Source organism: Scyliorhinus canicula, chromosome 20 (genome assembly GCF_902713615.1).
Source record: "Scyliorhinus canicula chromosome 20, sScyCan1.1, whole genome shotgun sequence".
Taxonomy (NCBI): Eukaryota; Metazoa; Chordata; class Chondrichthyes; order Carcharhiniformes; family Scyliorhinidae; genus Scyliorhinus; species Scyliorhinus canicula.
In genome coordinates, this window is record NC_052165.1 from 52289062 (window position 1) to 52305228 (window position 16167).

The 16167-nt window shown below is 50.2% G+C and overlaps 1 protein-coding gene across 4 annotated transcripts in view; it reads right to left on the reverse strand.

The window, feature by feature from the left end:
- The window catches only part of cacna1c (calcium channel, voltage-dependent, L type, alpha 1C subunit), a 1225933-nt gene that overhangs the window by 694804 nt on the left and 514962 nt on the right, over positions 1-16167 (reverse strand). The window lies entirely within an intron of this gene.

Genomic DNA, 16167 nt, shown 5'->3' on the forward strand with positions numbered 1-16167 from the left:
CGGGAATCAGCGGGAGCGGGAATCACGCCCCACCGATCGGCGTCCCCCCCACGGCATTTCTCCGCCCCACGATGGGCCGAAGTCCCGCCGCTGTCAGGCCTCTCCTGCCGGCGGGAATTAGAGCACCTCCGGTGCTGGCGGGATTGGCGGCGCGAGCGGGCCCCCGGGATCCTGGGGGGGTGCGGGGTGATCGGACCCCTGGGGGTGCCCCCACGGTGGCCTGGCCCGCGATCGGGGCCCACTGATCAGCGGGCGGGCCTGTGCCGTTGGTGCACTCTTTTTCATCTGCCGCCGCCACGGCCTCCAGCATGGTGGAGGCGGAAGAGACCCCCCTAACCCCCCTACCGCGCATGTGCTGGTGGTGACGTCAGCGGCCGTTGACGCACCGGCGCATGCGCGAACCGGCGAACGCCTTTTGGCCAGCCCCGATGCAGGGCGGAGAATTCCGCACCTTTGGGGAGACCCGACGCCGGAGTGTTTGGCGCCACTCCGCTACGCCGGGACCCCCTGCCCCGCCGGGTAGGGGAGAACCCCGGCCATGCTTCCTACATCTACCCTGTCTAGTCTTGCTTAGACTTTTATAGGTTTCTATGAGATCCTCCTTCATTCGTCTGAAATCCAGTGAATACAATCTTAACTGATTCAATCTCTCCTCTTACATCAGTCCCACCATCCCAGGAGTCAGTCTGGTGAACTTTTGCTTTACTCCCTCTAGAGGAAGAACATCCTTCTTCAGATAAGGAAAACAAAACTGCACACAATATTCGAATATTGTATTCGAATCCTCTCGCTATGAAGGCCATTGTACCATTTGCCTTCTTTACTGCCTACTGTACGTGCATGCTTACCTTCAGTGACTGGTATACAAGGAGACCTTCATTGCACATTCCCCTCTCCTAATTTATGACCATTCTGATAATAGTCTGCCTTTTCGTTTCTGCTATTAAAGTGGATAACCTTGCATTTCTCAAATTTATATTGCATCTGCCATTCATTTGCCCACCCACTCAGGTTGTTAAATCACATTGAAGGATCTCTGCATCCACTTTGAGAACAGTGGCAGGATCAAACAGAATCTCCCACACAACTTGGTGACATCTGCAAATTTGGAGATATATGTTGTTCCCTTATCCAAATCATTAATATACATTGTGAATTACTGAGGTTCTAGAACCGATTCCCGAGGTACTCCCCTTGTCACTGCCTGCCAATTTTAAAAAGGACCTGTTAATTCCTACTCTTTGTTTCCTGCCTGCCTACCAGTTTTCGATCCATCTCAATGCACTACCCCCAATCCATCTCAATACGCTACCCCCAAACCGACATCCACTGGCTCCCCCTCGTCAACTCTACTAGTTACATTCTCAAAGAATTCCAGTCGATTTGATTCCGTTTGATCCTGCCACTATTCTCTACGTGCTCTACTATAAAATCATTGTTAATGGATTCGAGAATTTTCCCCACTCCTGACGTCAGGTTTACTGGTCTATAATCCCCTGTTATCTCTCTACCTCCCTTTTTAAACAGTGGAGTTACATTACCTCCCCTTCAATCTGCAGGAACTGTTCTGAGTCTATGGAATCCGGGAAGATGACCACTAATGCATCCACTATTTCTAGAGCCACTTCTTTAAGTACTCTGGCATGTAGGTTATCAGGACCTGGGGATTTATCAGCCTTCAATCCCATCATTTTCCTCCCTCTCACTAAACCCTGCATTCCCCAACATTTCTGGTATTTGATTGGTGACCTTAGAACATAGAACATACAGTGCAGAAGGAGGCCATTCAGCCCATCTAGTCTGCACCGACCCACTGAAGCCCTCACTTCCACCCTATCCCCATAATCCAATAACCCCTCCTAATCTTTTTGGTTGCTAAGGGCAATTTATCATGGCCAATCCACCTAACCTGCACGTCTTTGGGCTGTGGCGGAAACCAGAACACCCGGAGGAAACCCACGCAGACATGGGGAGAACGTGCAGACTCCGCACAGACAGTGACCCTGTGGAGAATTGAACCTGGGACCCTGGCGTTGTGAAGCCACAGTGCTAACCACTTTTGCTACCATGCTGACCTTATTTGTGAAAACTGAACCAAAGTCTGTGTTCAGTTGCTCAGCCATTTCTTTGTCCTCTGTGTCACATTTCCGTGTTTCTGACTGTAAGAGACCTATATTTGTCTTCACCTATCTTTCCTTCTTCTCTATCTATGGAAACTTTTACAGTCAGTTTTTATGTTCCCTGCAAGCCTACTCTATTTACCCCATCTGAATCACTCCATTGGTCCTTCTTCTAAACTGCTCTCAAGTTTTGGAACAGGCTGACGAACTGCCCCCAAGTATCCAGGAAGCCTTCCTCTGTCCCTCGGATGGTGTACTTGATCTTCTCCAGGTGGAGGAATTCAGAGAGGTCAGCAAGCCAGTCTGCAGCTTTGGGTGGTTCTGCCGATCGCCAGCCGAGCAGGATTCTCTGGCGTGCGATTAGCAAAGCGAAAGCGAGGGTGTTGGCCCCCTTCCCCATGTGCAACTCTGGCTGCTCCAATACCCCGAAGATTGCCACTATTGGGCATGGCTTCACCCTCACCCCACAACCTTGAACATTGCCTCGGAGAAGGCTGTCCAGAACCCAGCAAGCTTGGGGCAAGCCCAAAACATGTAGGTGTGGCTGACCGGGCCCCTGTGGCACTGCTCACATTTGTCCTTGACCTCCGGGAAGAACCTGCTCATTGGGGTTCTGGTCAGGTGTGCTCTGTGCACCACTTTGAGCTGCATTAGGTTTAGCCTTGCGCAGGAGGAGGTGGAGTCGCCCTGCTCAGTGCTTCACTCCAGAGATCCCATCCTACCTCTGCCCCAGTTCATCCTCCCATTTTTGTCTGGTGGTGTTCGAACTCTGTCGAGTAGGTGTCCATATATTTTCCCACATAGCCCCCTTTCTCGCTGCATAGGCCTGTCAGATCCTCTAGTAATGTGTTTTCTGGGGCCCCAGGGTACCCTACTGTCTCTTTGCGGAGGAAATGTTTTATTTGGAGGTGTCTCAATTCCTGTCCTTTTGCCAGTTTCCAATTCCTCGTCAGTTCATTCAGTGTCGCCAGTCTGTTCCCTACGTCGAAGTCCCCGACCATCAGTGTGCTCCCCCCTCCATCTTTTGAAGGTGGTATCCAGCATGGCTGGGGGGGCATCTGTGATTGCCGCAGATGGGGGCCATGGGGGACGTTTTGGTTATTCCGAAGTGCTGTCTCAACTGGGTCCACGTTCTCAGCGTGGCCGCTACCACTGGGTTTGTTGTGTATCTTGCTGAGGAGGATGGGAGTGCTGCTGTGGACAGGGCCCGGAGGGTTGTTTCTTTATAGGATGCCTCATCCATTTGTACCCAATCTGTGTCGGGTTCTTGTAACCATTCCCTCACTTTATCTGCCGTCGCTGCCCAGTGGTAGTATTGTAGGTTCGGTAAAGTCAGGCCCCCTTTGATTTTCCTTCTTTACAGTGTCGGTTTGGGAATTCTCGGGTTCTTACCCCCCTCACACAAACACCAGGATTAAACGGTCTACGTTTTGGAAAAAGGCAATGGGGTTGAAGATCGGGATGGATCTAAACAGGAAGGGGAACCTTGGCAGTACGTTCATGTTGATCGTCTGCACTCTTCCTGCCACGGAGAGTGGGAGTGAGCCCCATCATTGAAGATCTTTTCTTACTTCCTCCACCAGGCTGGTCAGGTTCCACTTGTGGATCTATGTCCAGTCTCTGGCTATTTGGATCCCCATGTAACAGAATCTACTCTGGGCCCTTTTAAACGGGAGCCTCTTTAGTCCCTCCCCCTTTTGAATTCACTGGGAATGCATTGCTTTTGTCCAGGTTAAGTTTGTAGCCCGAGAAGGTTCCAAACTCTTTCAGTATTTGCAGTATTGCCTTCAGTCCCTCCCGTGGCTTCGAGACATAGAGAAGCAGGTCATCTGCATAGAGTGAGACTCTTTTGCTCCATGTCTCCTCTCCGGATTCCCTTCCAGTTTTTGTGTCCCACAGGGCTATCGCCAGGGGTTTGATCGCTAGCTCGAATCACATTCGGCAGCAGCCTGATGTTCGCTGCGAGTTACCTACCCTTGACAAAGCCCGTTTGGTCCTCTGCGACCACCTCTGATACGCAGCCCTCCAGCCTTTTGGCCAGGACCTTTACATGTATTTTCGCATCCACGTTCAGCAATGAAATGGGTCAGTATGATCCACATTCCGTCAGGCTTTAAAGGTATCAGTGAAATTGTGGCCTGCGCTAGCATGGGGGGCAGGGTGCCCCCTGCCAGTGAGTCCGCAAACATGTCCCTTAGGTGTGGGGTCAGGACTGATGCGAATTGTTTGTAGAAGTCCGCCGGAAACCCGTCGGGTCCCGATGCCTTCCCCACCTGCATGGAACTAATGCTCTACATGATTTCTCCCAGGTCCATTGTGCTTCCAGCTCCCCCTGCCTGTCTTCTCTCACCACTGGTAATTCCAGTCAGTCTCGGAACTGTTTCATTCCCGCGCCCCCGTTGGGGGCTCGGAGGTGTACAGTCCCCGGTAGAAGGTTTCAAATGCCCGATTGAACTCCTTTGGCTCTGTTAGCAGTCTGCCTCTGCTATCCTTAACCTGCGCTATTTCCCTTGTGGCTGCCTGCTTTCTCAGCTGGTGAGCCAATAGGCAGCCAGCCTTGCCTCCATGTTCGTAGAAGGTCCCCCGTGTCTAGCGGAGTTGATACACTGCTTTCCTAGTGGATAGCAGGTTAAAGTCCATTTGCAGCTTTTTCCTCTCCGCCAGCAGCTCTACGGTCAGGGCCTCGGAGTACTTTCTGCCAACTTCTAGAATGGAGTCCACGAGCTGTTGCCTGGCCACCATCCCTTCCCTATCTCTGCTTGCCTCGTAGGCTATGATCTCTCCTCTGAGGCCTTCAGTGCCTCCCAAAACGTGGAGGGTGAGACCTCCCTGTTTTGGTTGTTATTAACGTAATCACCTATGGCCCGCGATATTTTTTGGCAGAAGGCCTCGTCGGCCAGGAGGTCCGTGTCCAGCCTCCACGTGGGCCGCGGGACTGGCCTGTCTCCAACCTCACATCCAAATAGTCGGAGATTAGATTACCCAATTATTTTTTCTATTAAGGGGCAATTTAGCGTGGCCAATCCACCTACTCTGCACATTTTTGGGTTGTGGGGGCGAAACCCACGCAGACACGGGGAGAATGTGCAAACCCCACACGGACAGTGACCCAGAGCCGGGATCGAACCTGGGACCTCAGCGCCGTGAGGCGGTTGTGCTAACCACTAGGCCACCGTGCTGCCCATAGTCGGAGAAAACAACCGCAGAGTAATCCGTTCCCATGATCCCTGGAAGCACTGATTTCCCCCACTGCAAAGAAGTCGATACAGGTATATACCTTGTGCACCTGCGAAAAGAACAAGAACTCCTTTTCTCCCGGGTGCAGGAGCCTCCATGGGTCCACCGCCGCATCTGTTCCATGAAGGCTCCAAGCTCCCTAGCCATGCCAGACTTTTTCGCCGTTCTGGGGTTTGATCGGTCGGTCAGTGGGTCAAGCACGCAGTTAAAGTCGCCCCCATAATCAGTCAGTGTGTGTCAAGGTCGGGCATTTCCGCCATGGACTTCTTTATGAATTCTGGGTCGTCCCAGTTTGGAGTGTACACATTTACCAGTACGACCGGTGCCCCTTCCAGGACACCGCTAACCATGACGTACCTCCCCCCTGGGTCCATAACTGGCTTGGTTTCCGTAAACCTCGTCCTTTTGCTCATTAATATTGCTACACCCCAACCCTCGTCCTGTAGCATGAGTGGTACATCTGTCCCACTAGCCCTTCCTTGCCAGCAGTCGATCCTTCTCCCTCAGGTGCGTCTCTTGTAGGTAGATTATGTCTACTTTTAGGCTTCTTCGGTGGACGAACACTCTGGATCTTTTCATAGGCCGTTGAGTCCCCTTACATTCTAGGTAACAATCCTGGAGGGTGGGGGTTCTGACCCCCCGGTCCTGTGGGATCACCCATACTTACCTGGTGGACATGCCCCAGCACTTCGAGGTTTCCCTTTGCTAGGGGGCTGTCCAAAATGGCCAGGGTCGCCGCTCTCACCATGGGGTCGGGCCCCAGCGCTCCGGGCTTTCCCATTATCCAAGGGGCACCCAATGTGGCCGCCAGCTGTGTGTATGCCACGCGGGTGCGCCCCTGCACTCCGGGGTATCCCTTCGCCCTCATGCCCTTCCGAGTGGCTGTTTGCGGCACCCTCTTGGTTCCTCGCCCTGCTCCATGCCCCCGAAGGTCTTTGTCTGTACTGCTTCGCTATCTCACCCTTCTCTTTGCTTCTCTTTTGTTCTACGCTCTCTCCCCGAATCCCTATTCTAATGTTCGGCCGTCTGGACCTATTTTCCTGCTCCTCCACTTTCCCTCTTCGGCTCCCTGAGTCGTTACTAACCTTTTCACCTCGGCTTCTAGGGCTATCATCCTGTTTGCTCTGATCCGAGGCGGCCCTCTCCAACACCAGAATCGTTTTTACCTGTGCCTCCACTTTCCTTTGCAGGCTTTCGATGGTCTGTTACATTTTGTGCGTCGTCTCCACCAGCACCTCCTTCACCATTGCAAGGAGCTCCGACCAGAGAGCCTCCTTTCTGTTGGTTGCTGCGTCCTGCTCCCGCTCCGCTGTTTGGTCCGTCATTCTTTTCCCTTTCAGGCTCGCCCGAACCTCCGTCTCATCTCATGGGACCGCCTGCTTGCGCGTCCGCCACTCCTGCGCTTTTCCCTCGCTGCTGCTGTTGCTTGCTTCTCGCCGTCCCTTCACTTTGGTGTTTTTCTTTCCTCCAGCCATCTGTCTCTCTCTCTCCCTTTCCATGCTGCTGTTCTTTACCCTGGGGTTGCTCTCCCTTTTCCCGCTGCTCTGCTCTCACTCTGTCTGTCTCAGGCTTCGGGTTTTTTTTTGTTGGGGGAGGACGTTGTAGTTGGTTACCCTCCGTCCTGCCTTTCTTTTTTTCCTTTTCTTCTCGTTTTTTTTCTTTCTTCCCCCTTCTCCTCCTCTTTTCCCTTCCATCTCACTGAGTCAGGGGGGTCGCGAGAGAGGTTTTGTGGTCTGGATGGGAGTCCCCCTTTGTCTCACCGCTCACCACGTGGTCGCTACTGGTCCGTGGCAGGGGGTCTCTCTATCTTGGTCGCTGGCTCCGCTCCCGAGTGCTTACGTCTCCAGCTTCGTGGGGTCGTCGCTCCTCTTCTGCCTCCGCACTCTCCTGTTGTTCGGGGGGGGGGCTCACGTTCCATTTGGAGGACGGGACGCGACAGCAGTTTATGTATACTACACCATGAAATGTCGTGACTCCAGGAAGTGGTTCTAACCAACTTCTCAATGGTGATTAGGAATGAACAATAAACGCTGGCCCACATCCCGTGAACAAAAATAATAAAAGCAAAATACTGTTGATGTTAGCAATCTGAAATAAAAACAGAAAATGCTAGAAATACTCAATTGATCTGGCAGAAACTTTGAAGAGTGAATCAGAGTTAACATTTTGATTCTAATTTATCTGTCCGGATTCGTTCTCATCCCATCAAAGTTAGTTTTCCCAGAGTTAATTATTCTTACTCTGGATGCTCCTTGTCCTTTTCCACACCCAACAGAAAAGTTGTAATTCAATGATCACTGAACCCTAAATATTCTCCTACTTGGCCCACCTCATTCTCAAATACCAGGTCCAGCTGTGCCACTTTTCTCTTTGGACTGTAAACAAACTACTGTAGAAAATTTTCCTGAACACATTCTTGGAACTTTTACTCCTCTCTGCCCTTTACACTGCGACCATCCCAGTCTATCTTTGGACAGTGAAAGTCTCCCATTTAACTACTCTATAATTCTTCCACCCCTCTGAAATTTCTTCATCTATTTCTTCCTCTACATCTTTCTCAGTGGTCGGTGATCTGTAGATTACAATGAGCAATGTTGATAGTAATCAACTATTTCCTGATAGATCTGATAGATAAAAAGGCTATTTTAATGTAAATATTAAGGCAGTGGGCGGAATTCTCCCACCTCCCACTGGGTCGGAGAATCGCCGGGGGTCGGCGCGAATCTTGCCCCCCCCGTCCTCCGAAATCTCCTGCCCCCCCAAAAATCGCCCCGGCGCGAATTGCGCCGCCCGCCTCGGAGAATGGCGGGGACCAGCATGATTCAATGGGCCCCGGGGCCGCCCGAATTCTCCGGGCCGCGATGGGCCGAAGTCCCGCCCGTTTAACAAGGGTCTCGCCGGCGTAAATCAAGGTTGGTCCCTACAGGCTGGACCCAGCTCCGTGGGTGGCTTCCGGGATCCTCGGGGAGGGGGTGCAGGGCGATCTGGCCCCGGGGGGGGGGGGGGGGGGGGGGTGCCCCCACAGTGGCCTGGCCCGCGATCGGGACCTGCCGATCCGCGGGCGGGCCTGTGCCAGGGGGCACTCTATTCCTCCGTGTCAGCCTTATACCGATCTGCGATTGCCGACGCGGTGATGAACACCCGCCCTGTGCATGCGCGAGGATGAATCCAGCAGGCGCTGGTGCTTCCCGCCAGGGTTTGCACCGTTTTTTCCCGCCCCTACGATTAGCGCAGAATCCTGCCCCCAGTTTTAATACCCATTTTAAAATGAGGATTTCAGCACTCATAACCTCAGGTCATGACAAAACACATAGCTTCAACAGAGTCACAAAAAGCCTGACACATGCATAAACTAATTGGAGATAAAAACACCATTTTCACTAAGCATGATGAAAAAGTTATTGTTCTCATGAACATATTTTCAAAGTCAGTTTGACAATAAGAAATAAACTGTACCAGTAATTGAGATCGGGGTCAAGAAAGCACCATAGCAATATGAAGGCACCATTGTCCAGAATGTGGATAAAGCAAATTCAGCAGAAAACCAGGAGAAACCAGTCTTGATAAAAGCACAGAATTGCATTCCATAACATACAGAAATATTCAAACATGAAACATTAAGAACTTATGTTGCACATTAAGGATTGACAGTCAAACATCGAATCAAATGTATTTGATTCTCACCTAAACCAATTAGGTTGACATAGAGGCGTAGACAGATGGCTTCAGACTGATGAAATTCTCTTTAAACAAGATGGTCCGCACTGCCATTTTTATCCAGGATCATTCTATACTTTGACCTAACTATTCGCTATCTCTATTTTCATATTTTCACTTTTCCACTCTAACTCTTGAACTAAATGCAAGCTGTTTTGCCATAAGCAAGAAACTATTTCTGTATTATTTTGAAAGTTAAATTGTTTATACATTACTTCTCTTTAAGTCCTTTTGCTAGCCGGACTTTATTGAGAATAGATTTAAGTTTCTCCTAATAGTAATCAAATAGAGGCAATAAAAGATTCTTGTTGCATCCGAGAAGTTTAGCTCAAATTTCTACTGAGTTTTAGTGTCACAAGATTTCACTAAATCCGCATGGTAGATCTCTTCAAATGTAATTGAATCCTTCTTGTTTCTTTTCTTGTACCTTTTTTGAGCCAGGTCTCTGTTGTAGCCACAACATATCCTTTTCTTCGCAGGGAGGAGCAGGAGCAGGAGCGGAGGTGATGTGGACCAGGAGGGCTGCCGGGAAGGTAAGCGTTTTGTTTAAATTACTTACCTGTCGACGCCAGCGGCCTTTTCTTTGCAGGGAAGAGCGGGAGCAGGAGCGGAGGTGACGTGCACCAGGAGGGCTGCCGGATAGATAAGTGATCCTATATATTTGGGCGGCGGCTAAACCCGAGACACTACACGTGTAGTGTCTCCCACCCGCCCTCCTCCTCTAACCAATTTGATACGGTAAAGTTGTTTTTTTTAACTCTTATTTGGTATAAGTTTATTCTTGAGTATTATAGTAGTTGAATTAAGCTTTTATTTAGCAGAGAAGTACTAGAAATGATTTAACATAAATTTGTAAACGCTAATTAAATAAGTAGAGATGGCTGGACAGGTGATGTGTTGTAGCTGTATGATGTGGGAGCTGGCTGATCCCATTGTGAGCAGCAGGGACCACATCTGCAGCAAGTGTTGGTTGCTGGAAGAACTCCGGATCAGAATTGATGATCAGGAGTCTGAGCTTCAAACTCTGCGGCACATCCGGGAGGGGGAGAGTTACCTGGACGTTTTGCTTCAGGAGGCAGTCACACCTGGTAGATTAAGTAATTCAAATTCAGTAAGTGTTCAGGAAAAACAGGGTGTGATTGTAAGTGAGGCAAATAGGGGGATTCGGAGTTCAGGAGTGCAGGAGCCTCAGCCCTTGACCTTGTCCAACAAGTATGAGATTCTTGCTCCCTGTGCGGATGAGGAAAAGGGCTGTGGGCAGGATGAGCCAGCTGACCATGGCACCACGCTGCAAAAGGCCATTCAAGAGGGGGGAACAAAAAGACAAGTAGTTGTTATAGGGGATTCTATAATTAGAGGGACAGATAGTATCCTTTGCAAGCCGGATAGGGAGTCCCGCATGGTGTGTTGCCTGCCCGATACCAGGGTGCGGGACATCTCCGACCGGCTTGAAAGGATACTGGAGCGGGAGGGGGAGGATCCATTTGTTGTGGTCCACGTTGGGGCTAACAACATAGGCAAGGCTAGGGTGGAGGACCTGTTTGGGGATTATCAAGCACTAGGAGGGAAATTGAAGAACAGGTCCTCGAGGGTCATAATCTCCGGATTACTGCCCGAGCCACGTGCTAATTGGCATAGGGATAAAGAAGTTAGGGAAGTAAACATGTGGCTAAGGGATTGGTGTGGGAAAGAGGGATTCCATTTCACGGGGCATTGGCACCAGTTTTGGAACCGGGGGTATCTGTACCGTTGGGACGGTCTCCACCGGAACCGATCTGGAACCAGTGTTCTAGCGAAAAGGATAAATAGGGTGGTCAGTAGGACTTTAAACTTCTGAGTCGGGGGGAAGGGAAAGGGAAAGCGACAGGGAGTAAAATGGAAGGATAAGCAGCAGGTTAGCATGTGTGCAGGTGGGTTTAAGTTCAAAAAGGAAGGATGACTTAGGACATTTCATGATGTCCAATTTCTCTAATAATGATAAGAAAGTCAGCATTAAGGCACTTTACCTGAATGCTCGTATCATTCGTAACAAAGTCGATGAATTAACGGCACAAATCATCGCGAATGAATATGACTTGATAGCAATTACGGAGACATGGTTGCAGGATGGTCATGACTGGGAGTTAAATATCCAGGGGTACCAGACGTTTCGGAGGGATAGACAGGTATGTAAGGGAGGTGGAGTAGCACTAATAATCAAGGACGACATCAGGGTGGCATTGAGGGATGATACAGGTTCTATGGAGAATGAGGTTGAATCCATTTGGGTAGAAATTAGAAATTCTAAGAAGAAAAAGACACTGATAGGCGTAGTCTATAGGCCACCAAATAATAGCATCACACTGGGATGGGCAGTAAATGAAGAGATAACTAATGCCTGTGAAAAGGGTACAGCAGTTATCATGGAAGATTTTAATCTGCATATAGATTGGTCAAATCAGCTCGGTCAGGGTAGCCTTGAAGAGGAGTTCGTTGAATGTATCCAGGATAGTTTTCTGGAACAATATGTAATGGAACCGACGAGAGAGCAAGCTATCCTAGATCTGGTCCTGTGTAATGAGGCAGGAATAATTAATGACCTCATTAGGGATCCTCTTGGGAGGAGTGATCACAGCATGGTTGAATTTAGTATACAGATGGAGAGTGTGATGATAGAATCCAATACCAGGGTCCTATGCTTGAACAAAGGGGACTACGATAGAATGAGGAAGGACCTCGCTAAAGTAGACTGGAAACAAATATTTTATGGTCGGACAGTTGAGGAGCAGTGGAGTACTTTCAAAGAAATCTTTCGTAGTGCTCAACAAAAGTATATTCCAGTGAGAAGGAAGAATTGTAAGAAAAGAGGTAATCTACCATGCGTGTCTAAGGAGATACATGAGGCTGTCAAATTGAAAGAGAAGGCTTACAAAGTGGCCAAGATCAGCGGGAAACTAGAAGATTGGGAAAACTTTGAAGGTCAGCAGAAAGCCACGAAAAGAGCCATAAAGAAAAGTAAGATAGAACACGAAAAAAACTGGCACAGAATATAAGGACGGATAGCAAAAGTTTTTATAATTATATAAAACTAAAAAGAGTGGCTAAAGTAAACATTGGTCCTTTAGAGGATGAGAGTGGTCATTTAGTTATGGGATATGATGAAATGGCGGAGGCACTGAACAAATATTTTGTATCGGTCTTCACAGTGGAGGACACTAATAACATGCCAGCAATTGACCGAGAGAAGAAGGTAGGTGAGGACCTGGAAACCATTACTATCACGAAAGAGCAAGTGTTGGGCAAGCTGATGGAGTTCAGGATAGATAAGTCTCCTGGCCCTGATGGAATGCATCCCAGGGTACTGAAAGAGATGGCTGGAGTAATAGCAGATGCACTGGCGGTAATTTTCCAAAATTCACTGAACACTGGGGCTGTCCCAGAGGATTGGAAAACAGCAAATATGACACCACTGTTTAAAAAGGGAAGTAGACAAAAGATGGGGAATTATAGACCGGTTAGCTTAACCTCTGTCGTGGGGAAGATGCTTGAGTCTATTATCAAGAAAGAGATAGGAGGGCACCTCGATAGAAATTGTCCCATTGAACGGACGCAGCATGGATTCATGAAGGGCAGGTCATGCTTGACGAATCTCTTGGAATTCTATGAAGACATTTCGAGCAAGGTAGACAAAGGGGACCCAGTGGATGTGGTGTACCTAGATTTCCAAAAGGCCTTTGACAAGGTACCGCACAAGAGGCTGCTACATAAGATGAGGATGCATGGTGTTAAGGGTAGGGTACTAGCATGGATAGAGGATTGGTTGTCTAACAGGAAACCAAGAGTGGGAATAAATTAGTACTATTCTGGCTGGCAATCAGTGACAAGTGGTGTGCCTCAGGGATCGGTGTTGGGACCACAATTATTTACAATTTATATAGACGATTTGGAGTTGGGAACTGCGTGTAAGGTATCCAAGTTTGCAGATGATATGAAGGTGTGTGGCAGAGCAAAGTGTACTGAGGACTGTAAAACCTTACAGAGGAACATTGACACATTGAGTGAGTGGGCAAAGGTCTGGCAGATGGAGTATAATGTCAATAAGTGTGTAGTCGTGCATTTTGGTAGGAGTAACAATAGAACGGATTATTACTTAAATGGTAAAAAGCTGCAGCATGCTGCTATGCAGAGGGACCTGGGTGTACTTGTGCATGAGTCACAGAAGGTTGGTCTGCAGGTGCAACAAGTAATTAGGAAGGCAAATGGAATTTTGTCCTTCGTTGCGAAGGGGATTGAGTTTAAAAGTAGAGAGGTAATGTTGCAGTTGTACAAGGTGCTGGTGAGGCCACACCTGGAGTACTGTGTGCAGTTTTGGTCTCCACACTTGAGAAAGGATGTGCTAGCACTAGAGGGGGTGCAGAGGAGTTTCACTAGGCTGATTGATTATCATATGAGGAGAGGCTGAGTAGATTGGGATTATATTCACTGGAATTCAGAAGGTTGAGGGGGGGATTTAATAGAAACATATAAAATTTTGAAGCGAATGGATAAGATAGAAGTAGAAAGGATGTGTCCACTGGTAGGTGAAAGTAGGACAAGAGGGCATAGCCTCAAGATTAGGGGGAGCAGATTTAGGACTGAATCAAGGAGGAACTTCTTCACTCAGAGGGTGGTTAAAGTATGGAATTCCCCACCGAAAGGAGTAGTAGACGCTACTTCATTGAATATATTTAAAGATAGGGTAGATGTATTTTTGAAAAATAAAGGAATTACGTGATATGGCGAGAATGCGGGTAAGTGGTTCTGAGACCACGAAAAGATCAGCCATGATCTTCTAGAATGGCGGAGCAGGCTCGAAGGGCTGGACGATCTACCTGTGCTCCTAGTTCTTCTTACCGCATGGAAACCTTTGTCTTTAACCCGAGTTTCACGACGGCCTTGGAGGCCGCTCCTCGCCCCCTATTCTCCCCTCCCGGTGGGGCTAGGAGCTCCGTAACTCTCGGCCGCGGGGGCGCCGTGCCAAGAATGACGCGGCCGGCGCGCCTAATGACGTCAGCCGCGCATACGCATGTTGGCCGGCTCCAACCCGCGCATGCGCGGCTGATGTCTTGACGCTGACGGTACAAACCCACAGGTGGCTTGATCTTGCTGGGCGGTGGAGGGGAAATAGTGCGTCCGATTTTGACACCGGCCCGATGATCTGTGGGTACCGATCGCGGACCTGTCCCCTCCCGAGCACAGTCGTGGTGCTCTTTCCTTTCTAGGCCACCTACAAGCCCCGAACGGGCTTCTCACTCCCGTTTCATGACGACAGTGACCAGGTGTGCTTGCCGCCGTCGTGAAACGGCCGCAAACGGCCGCTCGTCCCATCCGGGTCGGAGAATCGGCATTCGCCGTGAAAAACGGGGAGTGGCGATTCTTCCGAGCCCGGGGGGGAGGGAGGGGGGGGGGGGGGAAGAGAATCACGGGGGTGCCAGGAGGGTGTGAAATTTGTCGGGGGGCCCTCCCGCGATTCTCCCACCCGGCGTGGGGAGTGGAGAATCACGCCCACAGTACCTCGAATCTGGCACTCTTGGGACCGAGATTGTGATAGATTTTAGAATTTTGGGTCAGGCAGTTCAGGATGTAGACAGTTCGGGTGATGGCGGGTTAGGCAGGATCAAATGGTGCTTCGAGCATGAGACAGAATGGTGCATGAAGTGGTGAAGCCAATAACTAGTCTGAAACCACAACAATGCAGCACGAAGCCAAATTGTGCCGGTGATTTTAAAACATTTTTTATTCAATTACAATTGATGCATGGAACATAGTAAAATGTTCAGTTTTTGGACACTGCTGGTTTTCAGGTTGCCAGATTTGAGGTATTCTACCTGTGTTACTTTTTCTGTACTCTGAACCTACAGAATAACTTACTATTTCCTCTTAGTCAGTTCCTATAATATTGAACTATTTCCTTTCTAGTCAATATCTTGGGCGGGATTCTCCGATCTTGGGGCTAAGTGTTGAAGCCATCGTAAACGCCAGAGCGTCATCTGGCCCCTCGATCAGCGATCCTGCACCACACTGGGTGCAAGCATGGCACTGGAGAGCCTCACAGTGCTCCAGCTGCCGATACTGGCGTCAGCACGTGCGGCGTGGGTCTGCGCAAGCGTGCCACGGCCGGTGCGAGTTTGTGCATGCACGCCACAGCCAACGCGAGTTAGAGCCCCCGCGCAACATCGCGGAGACCAATAGGGATCCGGTACGGAGGAACATAGGCCCCCAGTGGGATAAGCCTGCCCTCCGATCGGTAGGCCCCGATCGCGGGCCAGGCCACCTTGGAAGCCCCCCCCCCCCACCCTGAGTTGGACGCCCCTCTCCCCCACCAGGCCCGGGGGTGCAGCATGAACGGCGAGGTCCCGCCAGGTAGGACCACACGAGATCGACGCTGGGGGGGGACCCAGCCTAACTCAGCGGGCACTCGGCCCATCGTGCGGGGAGAATCGCTGGGGGGGCGGAGGGGGGGGGGGGGGGGGGCTGCGTTGAGCGCGCTGCGCCAGCGCCAATGGTGCCGATTCTCCGGTCGCCACAGAATCAGCGGACCGGCTTCGGAGCGGCGTTGCGTGATTCGTGCCGGCCCCGCCGATTCTCCGACCCAGCGCAGGGTCGGAGAATCCCGCCCCTTAACCTTATGCATATCATTACTGTTTTCTACTTCTATAATGCTGATGCTCATCCCCCTGTGAATTTAGTTTGAACTCTCCACAACCACTCTAGTGAACCTCCCTCTGATGCAATTTGTTCCAGTTCTGCAGGGATGCCTTTTGCTCCATAATTGGTCTCAGCGCTCCAAGAATCTACAGCCCTCCAACAATGCACTATGATTGAAACTATGCATTAACCCCTACCAATCGTCCCATTTATGCTCCCTCCAGGAATTGGCATTGGCAGTAATCCAGAGACTACTTTGAAGCCTTACTTTTTAACTTCCTCCTTTGCTGCTGAAAATCTGATCTTAGGATCTTGATAGCCGCCCTTTCTACCTCTCGTCACTGTTATGTACCACAGTTTCTGGCTCATGCCGCCCCCCCCCCCCCCCCCCCCCCCCCCCCCCCCCCGAAGACTATTCTGCACCCTC